The 13,083-nt window shown below is 40.9% G+C and overlaps 1 protein-coding gene across 3 annotated transcripts in view; it reads right to left on the reverse strand.

Moving 5' to 3' along the window:
* Positions 1-3,877: 3,877 nt before the first annotated feature.
* CENPC (centromere protein C) overlaps positions 3,878-13,083 on the reverse strand; it is a 29,132-nt gene continuing 19,926 nt past the window's right edge. For all 3 annotated transcript variants that reach the window (XM_051618478.1, XM_051618479.1, XM_051618477.1), the window contains one exon: positions 3,878-4,119. The gene's annotated coding sequence lies outside the window, so the exon portion shown is untranslated. The remainder of the gene's footprint in view (positions 4,120-13,083) is intronic.

Genomic DNA, 13,083 nt, shown 5'->3' on the forward strand with positions numbered 1-13,083 from the left:
AATCAAGCACAGGACTTCAAGCCCATGAATCCTGGGCTGGCTGAGCTTCCATCTGCAAATCCTGCAGATCAGCTATATTGTGTTTATTTCCTTCATGGGGAACAAAAAAAAAAAATAGACAAAAATATTAAATGCAATCCCTCTGAGCTGGAAATAGGCTTCTCTCCTCATATTGCACAGATTGGGATCTCAGAAAGAGCAGTAGAAAGCAGATAGGACAGCAGTAGGAGTGGTGTGTGGCAGAGCTGCACCAGGCTGGGACAGCACTGGAAGCAAAGCAAGGTTATTGCAGCACAGGAAAGCTTTCCCCAGAGTCAAAAGAGGCAGCCAGGAGAGCTTTCCACACCTCGTCCTTTGGCTTTCTTTATGCGACATAATGAACTCCACTAATTCCTTAGGCTGAAAAACATTTGGCAGTGGATTGCTATGTATTCTTTCAGTTAAGCATGTGTATAGATAATACCCACTTCAAAATAGAAAAGGGGGGGGAGAAAAGAAATCACAGAGTCCTTAGCAGACAAGTAAAATCTGCTTATCTGCAGAGGAATGAGAGTCTTATTTTAGAAATACCTGAATCACATGAGAAAGCAGCCACAGTTGCACGCCAGTAGACCACATACCAGCGTGACCAAGTTGCTTCCTAGAGGATCTTTTTAACTCAAGATACTGAAAATAAACGAGACTCGCATAGTAAAACCAACCCTGAGCTGCCAAAAGCATTTAATAAATGTGACTTAATCTATCACCACCAGATAACTTGGAGCTTGAGAGGCTGTTTTCAAGTCATGGGTACAAGCACGTGCCTTTACATTCACTGCATCTCAATGCACAAATGGTCACAGCAGCTCAGAATCAGCTTGGTAACTCCCAAGCAGTGACTGTGGCTCATGGCACATGCCAAGCAAGTTACTTGCATGCCCTGCTGGCAACTGGGCTACACTATAACCACCAGAACGTTTGCTTGGCCCTGGGCCACTGGATAACCCGCCTCCTCCTGCTGTGCAGCGAGAGGAAACTAGCTGATTGGGATAATTTTTAAGACCAGTGCTTTGCTTTTTATCCACTATGATAAAAAAATAAAGTTGAATTATTTTATACTGGAGAAATTCAGGCTCTGCTTCTGCTGTGCCCCCTATGAGCTGTGCACCTTACCTCTTTATCTTACAACTCCTGAAACTTTTTAAACCTTCCATTGACATGGCAAACTCGAAACTGCACATTTATGAACACTGGAGGAACACCACCACCCCAAAAAAGAAAAGAACCAATACAAAGATACAAGACAAAGAAGCTCCTTGCTTCCTAAAAATTAATGTTGGCTCACCATACAGATGTTACTGGAACTGCCATCCTTCTGTGAAGTTATGAGTCTAATTGGCACAGGAAGGGCACATGTTCTGATTCTTCCAAGTTAAGGCAGGCTAAAGAAAAACCTGTATTAACAACCTTCCTTCTTATCAAAACACAGTACATCATATACGTGGTTATTGCTGTTTCTGTCCAGTGCATTCATTTGATCCAATTAACAAGACACTGTGATGGACTGCTCTGGATGAAAGCATCTCCAAAACACTGCAGTGAAGAAAAGCAGTAACAATTCCTCAGGTCAGACCACACACGCAAGGGAGCACAACCCTGTCTGGTCAGGAAGAGCAAAGAGAGTGCCCAGATCCACATCCTGCTTGAGGGATCCTACAAAGCACCCCATGCAGCAGCTGACCATGACACAACGCTGCTTGGGTTGCAGAAGTTTTGGGGCCCCTACAAGAAGGCAGCACCAGATGCCCCTTCCCGTTCCGCACAGCCCAGGAGAACAAATGTTGGGGAAGCCAGGCACTTAACCAGGCAGAAAGGGCAGCAGACAGCCGAGTGTCAGAGTCATTCTCCACTGCTTCAGTTAATGGCAAACACTTCCTGGGAATGAGACAGGGCTTCAAGAACCACAAGAGCTGCAGGTCGAAAGCCTGCACTTCAGTGGGGCTCTCACTGGCAAAACACTAACAAGTGCTTCTTGGGCAGGGCTGATGGGAATGAATGCGATAAATGGAGTTTAAAGAACCTTCCAGGACTGGAAAACCCCTCTTGCTCCTTTCTCTGCAACATTAAATAACTTACTACACTATGATCCATTGCTCAGCACACTGTTGTTCAGAAGACTTTCTCCTTCACCCTCTCACCTTCAAAAATCATTCTGGTTCCAGAACTGTTTTAGTACTGATACAGACTCCCAAGTCTTAAACCTGGACAACACTTAGCTTACAACAAAAGCAATGAGTTCAGATGAGGCAGAGATACTTTAAAAAAAACCAACCTACCAACCACCACCAGCAAAAAGAAACAACTCAGCACTGTGCATAGCATACTTGAGTCCAATTTGGATTTTAAATCATTCCTAGGGAGACCTACTTTTAATACCCACAGTAGAGATTTTTTAGAAAATGAGCTCATTGCTGTAGAATTAATAATAGATCCATGCAGATTGATATTCCCAGAAGATAAAGGGAAAGGGAAAAATATTAAAACCTGATGCTCCTGGCAAATGAAAAAACTAATGGACCATATTTTCCCAAAGGGGTGGGAGGTGCTTTCCTATTATTTCCCTCTGATGACTATGCGAGGCCTGCCATAATGGGTAACTCAGAGAGCACCATCATCAGCTAAATGGAAACACCTTAAAAATTTCAGAGAGAATGCAGAGGAGAGTGCAAGTCATCACATACCAAATTTGAACAGCACTGAACAATCACTACACTGCAGTAGAATGCAGCGCTGCTTATGAATCACCTGAAAAGCAGAAGAAACCTCCAAAACTTCAGCCCAGAGCTTCTGTAAAACTACGACAGCAACAACAGGGATTTGAGCTGGAACTAAAGCCACATCAACTAGGAACACTGCTTTTCCAAATCTAATCTGTATTGGCATCTGAGATTCAAAGAGGCTCCTCCACTTGTGTCACAATCACTTCTTGCAACACTACAGGCTTGGGGAAGAGTGGCTGGAAAGCTGCCCAGAGGAAAAGCATCTGGGAATGTTGGTCGGCAGCAGCTGAACATGAGCCAGCAGTGCCCAGGTGGCCAAGAAAGCCAAAAGCATCTTGGCTTGCATCAGAAGTAGTGTGGCCAGCAGGAAGAGGGAGGTCCCCTTGTACTTGGTACTGGTGAGGCTGCACCTCGAGTACTGTGCTCAGTTCTGGGCCCCTTGCCACAAGAAGAACATTGACAGGCTGGACCGAATCCAGACAAGGGTGAAGGGTCTTGGAGAACAAGTCTTACAAGGAGCATCTGAGGAGACTTGGGGTGTTTAGTCTGGAGAAAAGGAGGCTGAAGGGAGACCTTATCGCTCTCTACAACTGCCTGAAACGAGGCTGGGGGGGGGAGTGGGTTGGTCTCTTCTCGCAAGTAACAAGTGATAGAACAAGAGGAAATGGCCTCAAGTTGCTCCAGGGGAGGTTTAGATTGGATATGAGGAAAAATTTCTTCACCAAAAGTATTGCCAAACACTGGAACAGGCTGCCCAGGAAAGTGGTTGAGTCACCATCCATTAAGGTATTTAAAAGGCATGTAGATGGGGTGCTCAGGGATATGGGTACAGTGGTGGAATTGGCAGTGTGAGGTTTACAGCTAGACTTGATGATCTTAAGGGTCTTTTCCAACCTAAATGATTCTGTGATTCTTAGTTTCAAAATCTTTTTAAGCATTTCAACAACTCCAACTGAACAGTTAAAAGATTTCACTGTTGGTGACATCCTTGAAGCCACTCAAGGTAACTCACATTATTTATAAATATTTACAAGTCAAACTCATGCAATTAATCTGCATTTTCAAAACCCCATGGACTACTAGAAAATTAATTCTTACAGGAAAGAAATTAAAACTGATTTACATTATTTAATATTTATTGATACAAAAGAAAAAAATAATTTGTTATAAACCATGTATTTACAATTTACACTGGAGGAAGATCTTTTAAGATGGATGAAACAACATGCCCCTAAAACCGGGGTGAATTTCCAGCTTGATGGTAGCTAGTGTTCTTCAACTTCTTTGCATTAGATGATCTTTGATTTGCAGGCAAAGTTATGGGGAACAGGTCTCCAGAAACATGTTTCTTGCTTTTGATCTAAATTATAAAAAGAATAGAAATTAGTTCAAATTAACACAGTTTTAAAAAGGCCTATCTGACTGTGCCACAGTGCTAGGGAGTTACTAGACCATAAAGTGGAACAACTGCAAATTGTACTCACAGCAACAAGGACATTAGAGCATTCACCTACTCCAGTGGCAAATCAATAAAAAATATTAGTAGAATTTCAATTATACTCAAAAGAGTACATTAGGCTAACTTAATTTAATTAACAGTGGTCTCCAATGAATGTGTTCATCTGTGCAAAGTTTGGAGTTTGTCAAAGCCACACCTACTTGTGACACTAACACTTGTTCTGCATGTATTTTCTGATGCCACCTCTAATATGAAATGCTGTACTTTGTGCAGGACCAAGAGGCCCCAGCAGTTAATGGGCATGTGAGCTTCATGTTATTTTTGTAAAAATCTTGTCTTTTAATTCACTTGAGCTCACATTTAGACAAATCGTCCACAAACTACAATTCCAAAGGCCACACAAAGCTGCTGATAGTAGGCAAATGTCCAAGAACTAAAACCATTGCCAACCAAGAGAATAATGTCTGATGCAACTCACCACATCAAGTGACAGCTGAGGACTGTTATTCCAGATGTAGAGTTGCATGGAAATAGCAGCTACCTGATAGACTGGACTGTACAAGATGCCAAATTTTCAAGCTGGTTTAAAGCCTGGATACAGACTAAAGACGGCTGTTAAGATTCGCAACTGAATATAACAACTCACTATCAAAATATCTAAACTAAAATGTTTTGGGGTATATATGCAGAAAATTGTTAGCCAGTTCCCCAAAACTCATCAGTGGACTTCTCATCAACCCCAGGTACGTGTCCTCCTCTGAGGGACACCTCAGAGCAAAGACCAGCACTCTGGCACACCCCACGCTCTTCCAGTATTGTACTCTTGGCCTTCTGTGTGACACAGAAAAGGCCCTCCATTCGAGGTGCACAGTGTGAAGAGTCCTGCCAACACATGTGAACTAAACTTACAGAAGAGTAACTTCCGTAACACAGGAGTCTCCCATTTTACAGATTGGTTGAGATTGGAAGGGACCTCTGGAAATCATCCGGTCCAACACTTCTGCTCAAGCAGGACCACCTAGAGCTGGTTGCCCCAGATTCAGATAAGCTCTCTTTCCCCATGAGAGCTTTTATCTCCTGATCTTTTCTGTATCTCTTGAGCTCTCCACAGCAACCACAGAATGAGGATGCCAAGCATGTATCCAAACCACTCTAATGTCATTTGCAAATACACACTCCCACCCACAGGGAATCAAGAGGCAGAAGGGAGCTGGCAAGCTCTGAACTGTGTAGACAAAGCTGCTCCACTTAGAAGAAAACGTCAAATGAGCTTGATTCGGTCTCAGCTCTGCATCTAAGAGAAACATATGAATGTTATCCTGAAGGGCCACCTAGCTCTTCCACGTTATTCAGTCCAGGTTCCTCCCTAGACACTGAAGAAACATCAAAAACCAGGAAGAGTATTTTCTCCTGGTATTTATCAGAAAGGCAGGCAGCAGCAGGGTGTGAGAGGGCATATCTGTCTACATCCATATCTGCAGCAATGGGCATGCAATGCCATGCTAGACCTCTGTGCCAAAACCAGCTGGTGCCAAACGGCATTCCCACTGGTAAGAGGAATGAAGAACATAAGTGCAGGTGAATGCCTGGAGTAGCCTGCCAGTACAAAACTAGGCCATGGCATAGTGCCTAAGTGATGGCAGAGCCATGGGAAGATTGTGCCAAGGCAAAGGAATTCAGCAGCACGCTGAATTAGTGCTACAAGAGGAGCAGAAAGCACAATGCCACCATCTCTGGGATAAGTCTGCCATGGGGGAATGGTGCTGGGATGGATTCTTTCAGCACTGCAGAGCCAGCCTCAACAGATGGATGAGACTCAAAGGCAACCGTGCAGGCCTGAAGCAGTCTCTGTTCTGCTTCTGCAGCCTGGAAAATGGCAGATGACAATGATAAACACCTTGCCAGTGACATCCTAAACTGACCTTCTTGGGATTAAAGCTACACAAAAGACTTTCAAAGAATGGAGGCCAAAGGAAGCATTGCATCACTTCTCTCAAGCAAGAAAATTGGGAGGTTTGCCAGACCCTGTACGAAGCTTGAAGGAGAGGTAGCATAGAAACCTTCAGTCACAAGAACACCTCTGAAATAATTAAAATACCTGGAACTGAGTTAGAAAAATGATACAATCCTTGCAAGCAGTACAAGGACAAAAAGAAACCTTTGGTTAAGAAAATTAATCCAAAAAATGGCATGGAATTAGTTTAGGCAGCAAGGTAAAATAGGAAGGAGCAGACTGGAACTTGACACAGCAGCTAAGGAGCTGAAACAGTGACAAGTGAATGCCTCATCTCACAGCCCACTCCAAGGGGAAGAAAACAAAGCAAGACAAAAGTATACTTCTGACAGACACTTCAAGGAGACAACTGCCAACTTGCACAGCAGGACACTGGCAGCAAGTGCACATGAAATTTCATGAAGAAAATAATATTACTATCAACACTTTTTTCAATATGAAGAGACCCCTTATTTCTAACTTCTGAAATAATTTAAGTTCCAGAGAAGTGCACAAAAAACCAAAAAAGGTGGAGCCCATGCTCGTGTCCAATTAAGGTTCTGTCCTTCAGCATCACAGTTCCATGGAATTGGGCAAGGAGGGCCACAGAAAGACTGGGGCATGAACTTCATTTGCATCTCACCAGAGCTTTCCATGCTTGAAAAGATCTTCAGAAGAGCTAAATTATTTTCAGTAAAAACAGTATTACTATTATAGTTCCCCCTCTTTTTTCCATCAAGAAACACAAGTGTGCCATGCAACATGGGTGCAGGACGTAAGCAACAGAAACTATTTCATAACAAGGCAAGGAATTCTGTGAACTTAAGCAGGGTCAGCAACTGAACAAAATGAAGCTATTCAATATTCTGCTAAGATAATTCACTGAATGCAATTTGAAAGGTTAAACAGGATGCTAAGATGGACTTGGTATACCACAAAACAAAGAGACAAATAAAGCAAACATTTAGAGTTGTCTTTAAAACAGGGTTGGGCTTTTTTTGCTAGCTAAGATACTGTTGCAGTTTGGCAACAGTGTTTTAATTTATTCCTGCAGTGACCTCTGTTCTTTACCTACAGATTACCTTCAGAGAGCACAGTAAAACTTAGTTGCTCAACAGGCAAATGTCTGCTTCTACTAACATGAAGAAAATCAGCCATAATAAAAGTCAGAGAGCATTTGCTGGATGCAAAAAGGCCGCTGCAATTATCACTTAATTGTCCTTCATGGGCCAATACTAGCAGTCTCATGCTCTCCACTTAAGGCTGATCCCTCCTTCAGCACTTTTTCTTAACTGGCTACTTAATTAGTCTTCCTTCCTGGGCTTAATTGTAAATTTGTTTTGATTAATTAGCCTCAGAGCTGACTCGGCACTAAGTGTAACATAGAAGTGCTTAGTTTCTTCAGGATATAGGCTACTGCATCCTAGGTGAGGCCCCTCTTTGTCAGTAATAAAATTTCAAGTTCAGGTTGTGTTTAAAAAAAATATTTATAGCTAACTTTCATTTCTTGTAATTGCCCCCTCTGTACAAAAAAACAAGTGACATTAACATAAAGAAAGGATAGAATTCAGTAAGTTTAGGCTTTTTGTTTAGTGGATTATACATCATGTTCATTAGCTGAATCCTGCAGTTTTAGATAAGCTGACTTCATGCTCTTAAATGCAAGTGATCATAGCACTGCTAGAATTTCAAACCAAGAGTGTAGGTTACCAGCACAGCCAGCAGTGTTTTCATGGCACAGACACCGAAAAGGTTTCCCTTACCAATCGGAAGGGTCATATTCTGCTCTTCCAAGGGATTGAGTTTCATTGACAACCCTTTGCACAACCAAGACAAGCCAGTCTGCAGCACCTCTGGACACTACTATCACTCTTCGTTATATTTACACCTCTCTCATGTAACTCCTTTCCTTCCCTCTTTACAGCACGCTGATTCCAGATGACATCCATACAGCGTTACCATGCATCTGCCATCTTGATCAATTCTCATTTCAGCTACTATTACTGAAAACACAGGAAATGGCAACTTCAAACACCATGATCACAAAAAAAAAAAAGTAAGCTAAATAAAATAATGTGTGGACAGCTACTGCATCCATTTTATAAACTTCCTAAAAGCTGTCAAGAATACTGCAATTCTTCATTTTTCAAAAGTCCTTGCCTATTGAGCTGTGAAGAGAAATTAAAGATCTTACTCAGGATATTAATATGTTTTCCTGTGAACACTTTTGGATTTGCATCTTAACTGAACAGTCAGACTGAGAAAGTAAACACTTTGCTTCTTTCAGCTCCTTGTTTCAATTATTGCCTCTCTTGTGCTCCAAACAAGAAAGGACTGGAGAAGTGCAAAGTAAACATGGGTTTACAACCTTTTGTGTGAGCCTTTACTTGGGCACAGGAGCTTAAAGGAAACAAACCAGAACAGGAGCTTTGTGGGTGGGCTTAAGAACACAGAGCAGCTCTGCAGGCATTCTTTTAACATATTCATTCCCTAGTTATCTGCAGCCAACTGTTTTTACTGATGATCAACTACAGTTTTCATCTAAGAACCGGACCATGGGAATCATTTTGGTTGTCAAATCCTAAATGGAGCTTTACCACATAATCTGAGAAACATTTGGCTTTGTGCCACCTTCTGACTACATTTGTGAATGTCCATGAATTGACAGGATATTCTGAAGGGGAAATATACCAGCTTTGAAAGACTAAGATATTCAGTTACAACAGCTGTCGATACCATTAACAGAGGCATATTCCATACTTTTCAGATAGATGTATTATCTGCAATCACCCACCACTTAAAGTAAACCCCGTATTACAAAAGACATCATAGAACACAGTCTATATATCAGCAGAAATGTACAAAATCTTCCTTCATCCTGAGGTGTCTTTTCAGCTGCTATGAAATGAGGAAATAGCTCTTTAGATTTACTGCATTCCCTAAATGTTAATTTAAAATCATCTGCAGATAAACAATTCAGCTGTGTACTTAAATAACAGAATAAATTGTAAGCATGCCTCAGTTTTTTATTGCTGTTTATTCTTCTGAAATTACTCAGCTTACGCTCTCCAATTTTATGTCCAAAAAGTTGTACGGATATGAATGTGCGCATACATCTGAGTCTTGCAACCATTCTTCTGTCACTTTAAACTGCAAAAAGGCTCTGCTTAGTAGAACAGTAAATTTTCTAACCAAATGAAACTACAAAAAAAAAGTTCAGAAGAACCGATTAACAGGTAATTTTTCTCAAAGGGAGACAAAGCCTTAAAAAAAAAAATCTGACTTTTTATTGTGATGGGACATTGTCAGTTAAGTTCCTTAACATATGCTTCTAGTTGTTACAATACCTACCATAGAATATATGTACCTACTAACATGAAGCTGATGAAGTACGTGACTTGGCTTTTGTTCCCAGCTCTCTCAATTACTGCTGACAGAAAGCAATACCAAACCAGTGATATCCTCCAGGAATGGTACATGTAACAGAAAGGCAACAGAAAAGGCCATGTCTCTTCCACAAAAATGATCCCAGCTTAATTCCACAGCAGGTAACACAGGACAACAGACTTTGGCCTAGCTTAGTACAAACCTGGCTCAGATCTCTACTGCTATTAGAAGAGATGTTCTGTACTCTAGTGTAAGTAGAAAGTTGTGTCATCTGAGCTGAATGTACAAGCAATTGTCTAAGAGATCATTTAAAAGCTGTTTTAAAAGTTATCAAAGGGAAATAACCTTATAGAAACCATGGACAATTTTCCTCATACCTATCTGAAACCGTCACAATAGTTGGTGGAAGTTAGATTACTCAACAGAACAGAAAATATGCTGATAAAATGAATTACACACACACAGGGAGAAAAACACCAACCTCTCACATTTCAGAGAGAGCTTTTTTCTTTCTTTGCAATATCTCATTTGGCAAAGAAAAAATAAGATCATGAAAGGTCACCCAAGACTACAAGTAGCATGATATACACAAAAATGTAGAAAGCAAGCATCAACGCCAAGACCAGGTGAAAACATCAGCTGCTTCTTCTGACTAATGACCAGTTCTCGTTTGCCACACTGTACATCTCAGCACCCACATTCTGGAACTCTGAACTCTGAGTCCTGGAACTCAGAACATTCACTTGCACCTCCTCACATTATAGTCAGGCTAATGACACGGAGGCAAGTTTTTTTACAAGTGTCAAGCTGAAGAAAAAAATTAAAATTCAATCCAGACAAACAGTGAACAACCCAGCTCAACTCAACTCCTGCTGTGCACTAATATTTTAAAAAACAGCTTAGAACAAGTGTCTACAACTACTACGACACACATGCTAACAGAATGAACTTAGGCTCAGTGCCAAGTCCTAATGTTAATGGCAACTGATTTATATCTCCCATCTCCTTGCCACAGAATTCAATAGAATTATCTCCATATGTAACATACATTTCTTCTCCCCTTTCAAAAAACAAATCTCACTGATCATAGAAGCCATCAAGGATCAACAGCTGTGCTTGAAGCCCCACCTTGTGACAAATAGGAGAATTGTTACAAAACTAAAGTAACATTGAAGATAAACACCACCAGCCTTGGCACAATTGATTTTGCTACTTAAATCCAAGCAACAACAAAAAAACCCAAAAACCCAACAAGAAACAAACCCACAGGAAAACAAACCCACAAAAGTTTTGGATGTAGTCCAACAACAAAATGTTCTCTGCAGACTATAACGGATGTTTTTCCAAGAAAACTGACCAGTGCGGAAGCAACAAAACCATCCAGCCTAAAAAGTTACCAAATCTAACCTATTCTGTTGACACTCTCAGCCACATAATGAGGAAAACACAAACAGGCATTCATGACATGCTTACCTTGAATCTACACTTGAACATCTGCTGCTTTCCAGCCTGTGTCAGGAAAATGTCTGCAAACACGTTACTTCTGCTTAATAAAACATCCTGAAACACGGATTTCTCATCCCAAAAGAAAATCCACTCAAAGCCGTGCTGCCACATTGTAGCACAGTGCAGGACTGGAAGACACACTGGTGCCGGTTAAAATGGCAATGTTACTGCCTCACATCTGAACCCACCAACCTAGAACATTTGCTGGAAAGCAAGAGGCTGCCTCAGCAGTCACAACGTCTTTTAGGGCCATTAAAATCCATAGTCCACATGTTCACTAACCACATACAAAGTATCCTTCTGCTACCCAATCTACAGACAGGTGAAGGAGAAGAAAATTTGCATCTGAACTCCCTGGCTTTTAACACAAGTGAAAAGTAGTCTTCTTCTGACTTTCAGATAAAACCAATGAACTAGCTTTGGGCTCAGAGACCACCACATCCATGGCCTGGCCACTGGGAGACATGCTTGAGTGAGGACCAGAGGACCTTTGGTCTAATACTAGTCCTGTACTGTTTTCCAAGTGGAAGCATGAGTGCCCATCTGGTAGTTGGTATGGCTCCAAGGGACAATATTTTAATCTTACTGACCTTGAAGAGGCCAACCCATGCCCAAAAATTAGAAAAGCTGCAAACATCAAATTACCATCTGTAACTGACTTAAAAAAAACCAAAAAACAAAAACAAATAAACAAACAAACAAAACACAAAAAACTCTTAAGCCACTTAACAAAAGTTGAGGCTAGAAAAAAAAAAAAGAAAAAAGGTCCTTCTGTGCACTGGGAAATTTGGACAGAAAATAATTATTCATATCAAGACAAGAGGAAAAACTAAATGGCAATAGGCATGTTCCTCTGTTTCAGCTTCTCATAGTTAAGAATGGCACAGCCATGAATACAAAGATTCTACTATACACTCTAATCACAGGAACTACTGCTTAAAAGAGAATTAAAAAAAATATATTATCTCAAATTCCCCAATCTAAAGGGTCTTTCACAGAGGCAGAGAGATCTTGCTGTCCAAGTCCTTTCACAGACGACACAAAGTTAGCTGGCAGCTGAAAACTTAAGTTAAGCACTGAAGCCAAATCATCTTTCCTAGTTTATCATATACTCTAGATTGAACAGAAACATGGCTAAGACTCTTTACAGGGTCAATACCGAATGCTCAAGCCCAAAGTTTACAACTCAAATTTAGTTTTCCTTATCTCCTTCTCTTCTAGTATAGCAGTGACCACAAAGAGAAAGCACCCTAGCAGAATAGCTGTAGTTTATCCTTATCTTGAGGTAGAAGAGACCTTGAAGAGCTTGGGAGACAAACGCTATGTATACCATCTGCTGTCTAGACTTGGCTTCTGGAGTGTACAGTATAATTACAGTTTTCCCAAAGGCCCTCATTATTATCCAGGAACACAGCAAGCAAAACAACAGGAGGTATTAAAGTAATAAATTTGGCAATGACCTATTGCTGTTAAACAAAGCTATCCACAATATTCAGAGCTAATAAAAGCCACAGCTTCCACAGAAGAGATACAAGAGATAAGCTTCTCCTTAAGAGCTCCCATTTTAAAATTCGTGTTTGAGGCTCTAATGACACATGTGCTAGATGAGGAAGAAATGCTTGTCATGAACATTGAAGAACGCTGGACTAAACAGCCCATCTCCTAGACAACCATTACTGGAATGCAATCAGCAAGGTGCTACATTTAAACAGAGATTACTGTAAGCGGTTTGTATCAGGCAGACATTAAGACAATCAGATGTTAGCTGAAGATGTCAACATTTTTTAAAGTGCTACACATCTTTAGGGAGATCAGATATATAAATACAATTTGGACAACAATGTGCTTTTCCCACAAATTTTATACATTTATCTTTGTCTTTGGAAGTTGCAAGAACAGTTACTGATGCAGAGTGAGGCACTTCATTATGTCATTTCAGTTTGACAGCAAACTACTGAGGTTCTTGTGATTTCATTCCT

Source organism: Apus apus, chromosome 4 (assembly GCF_020740795.1).
Source record: "Apus apus isolate bApuApu2 chromosome 4, bApuApu2.pri.cur, whole genome shotgun sequence".
NCBI classification, from domain to species: domain Eukaryota; kingdom Metazoa; phylum Chordata; class Aves; order Apodiformes; family Apodidae; genus Apus; species Apus apus.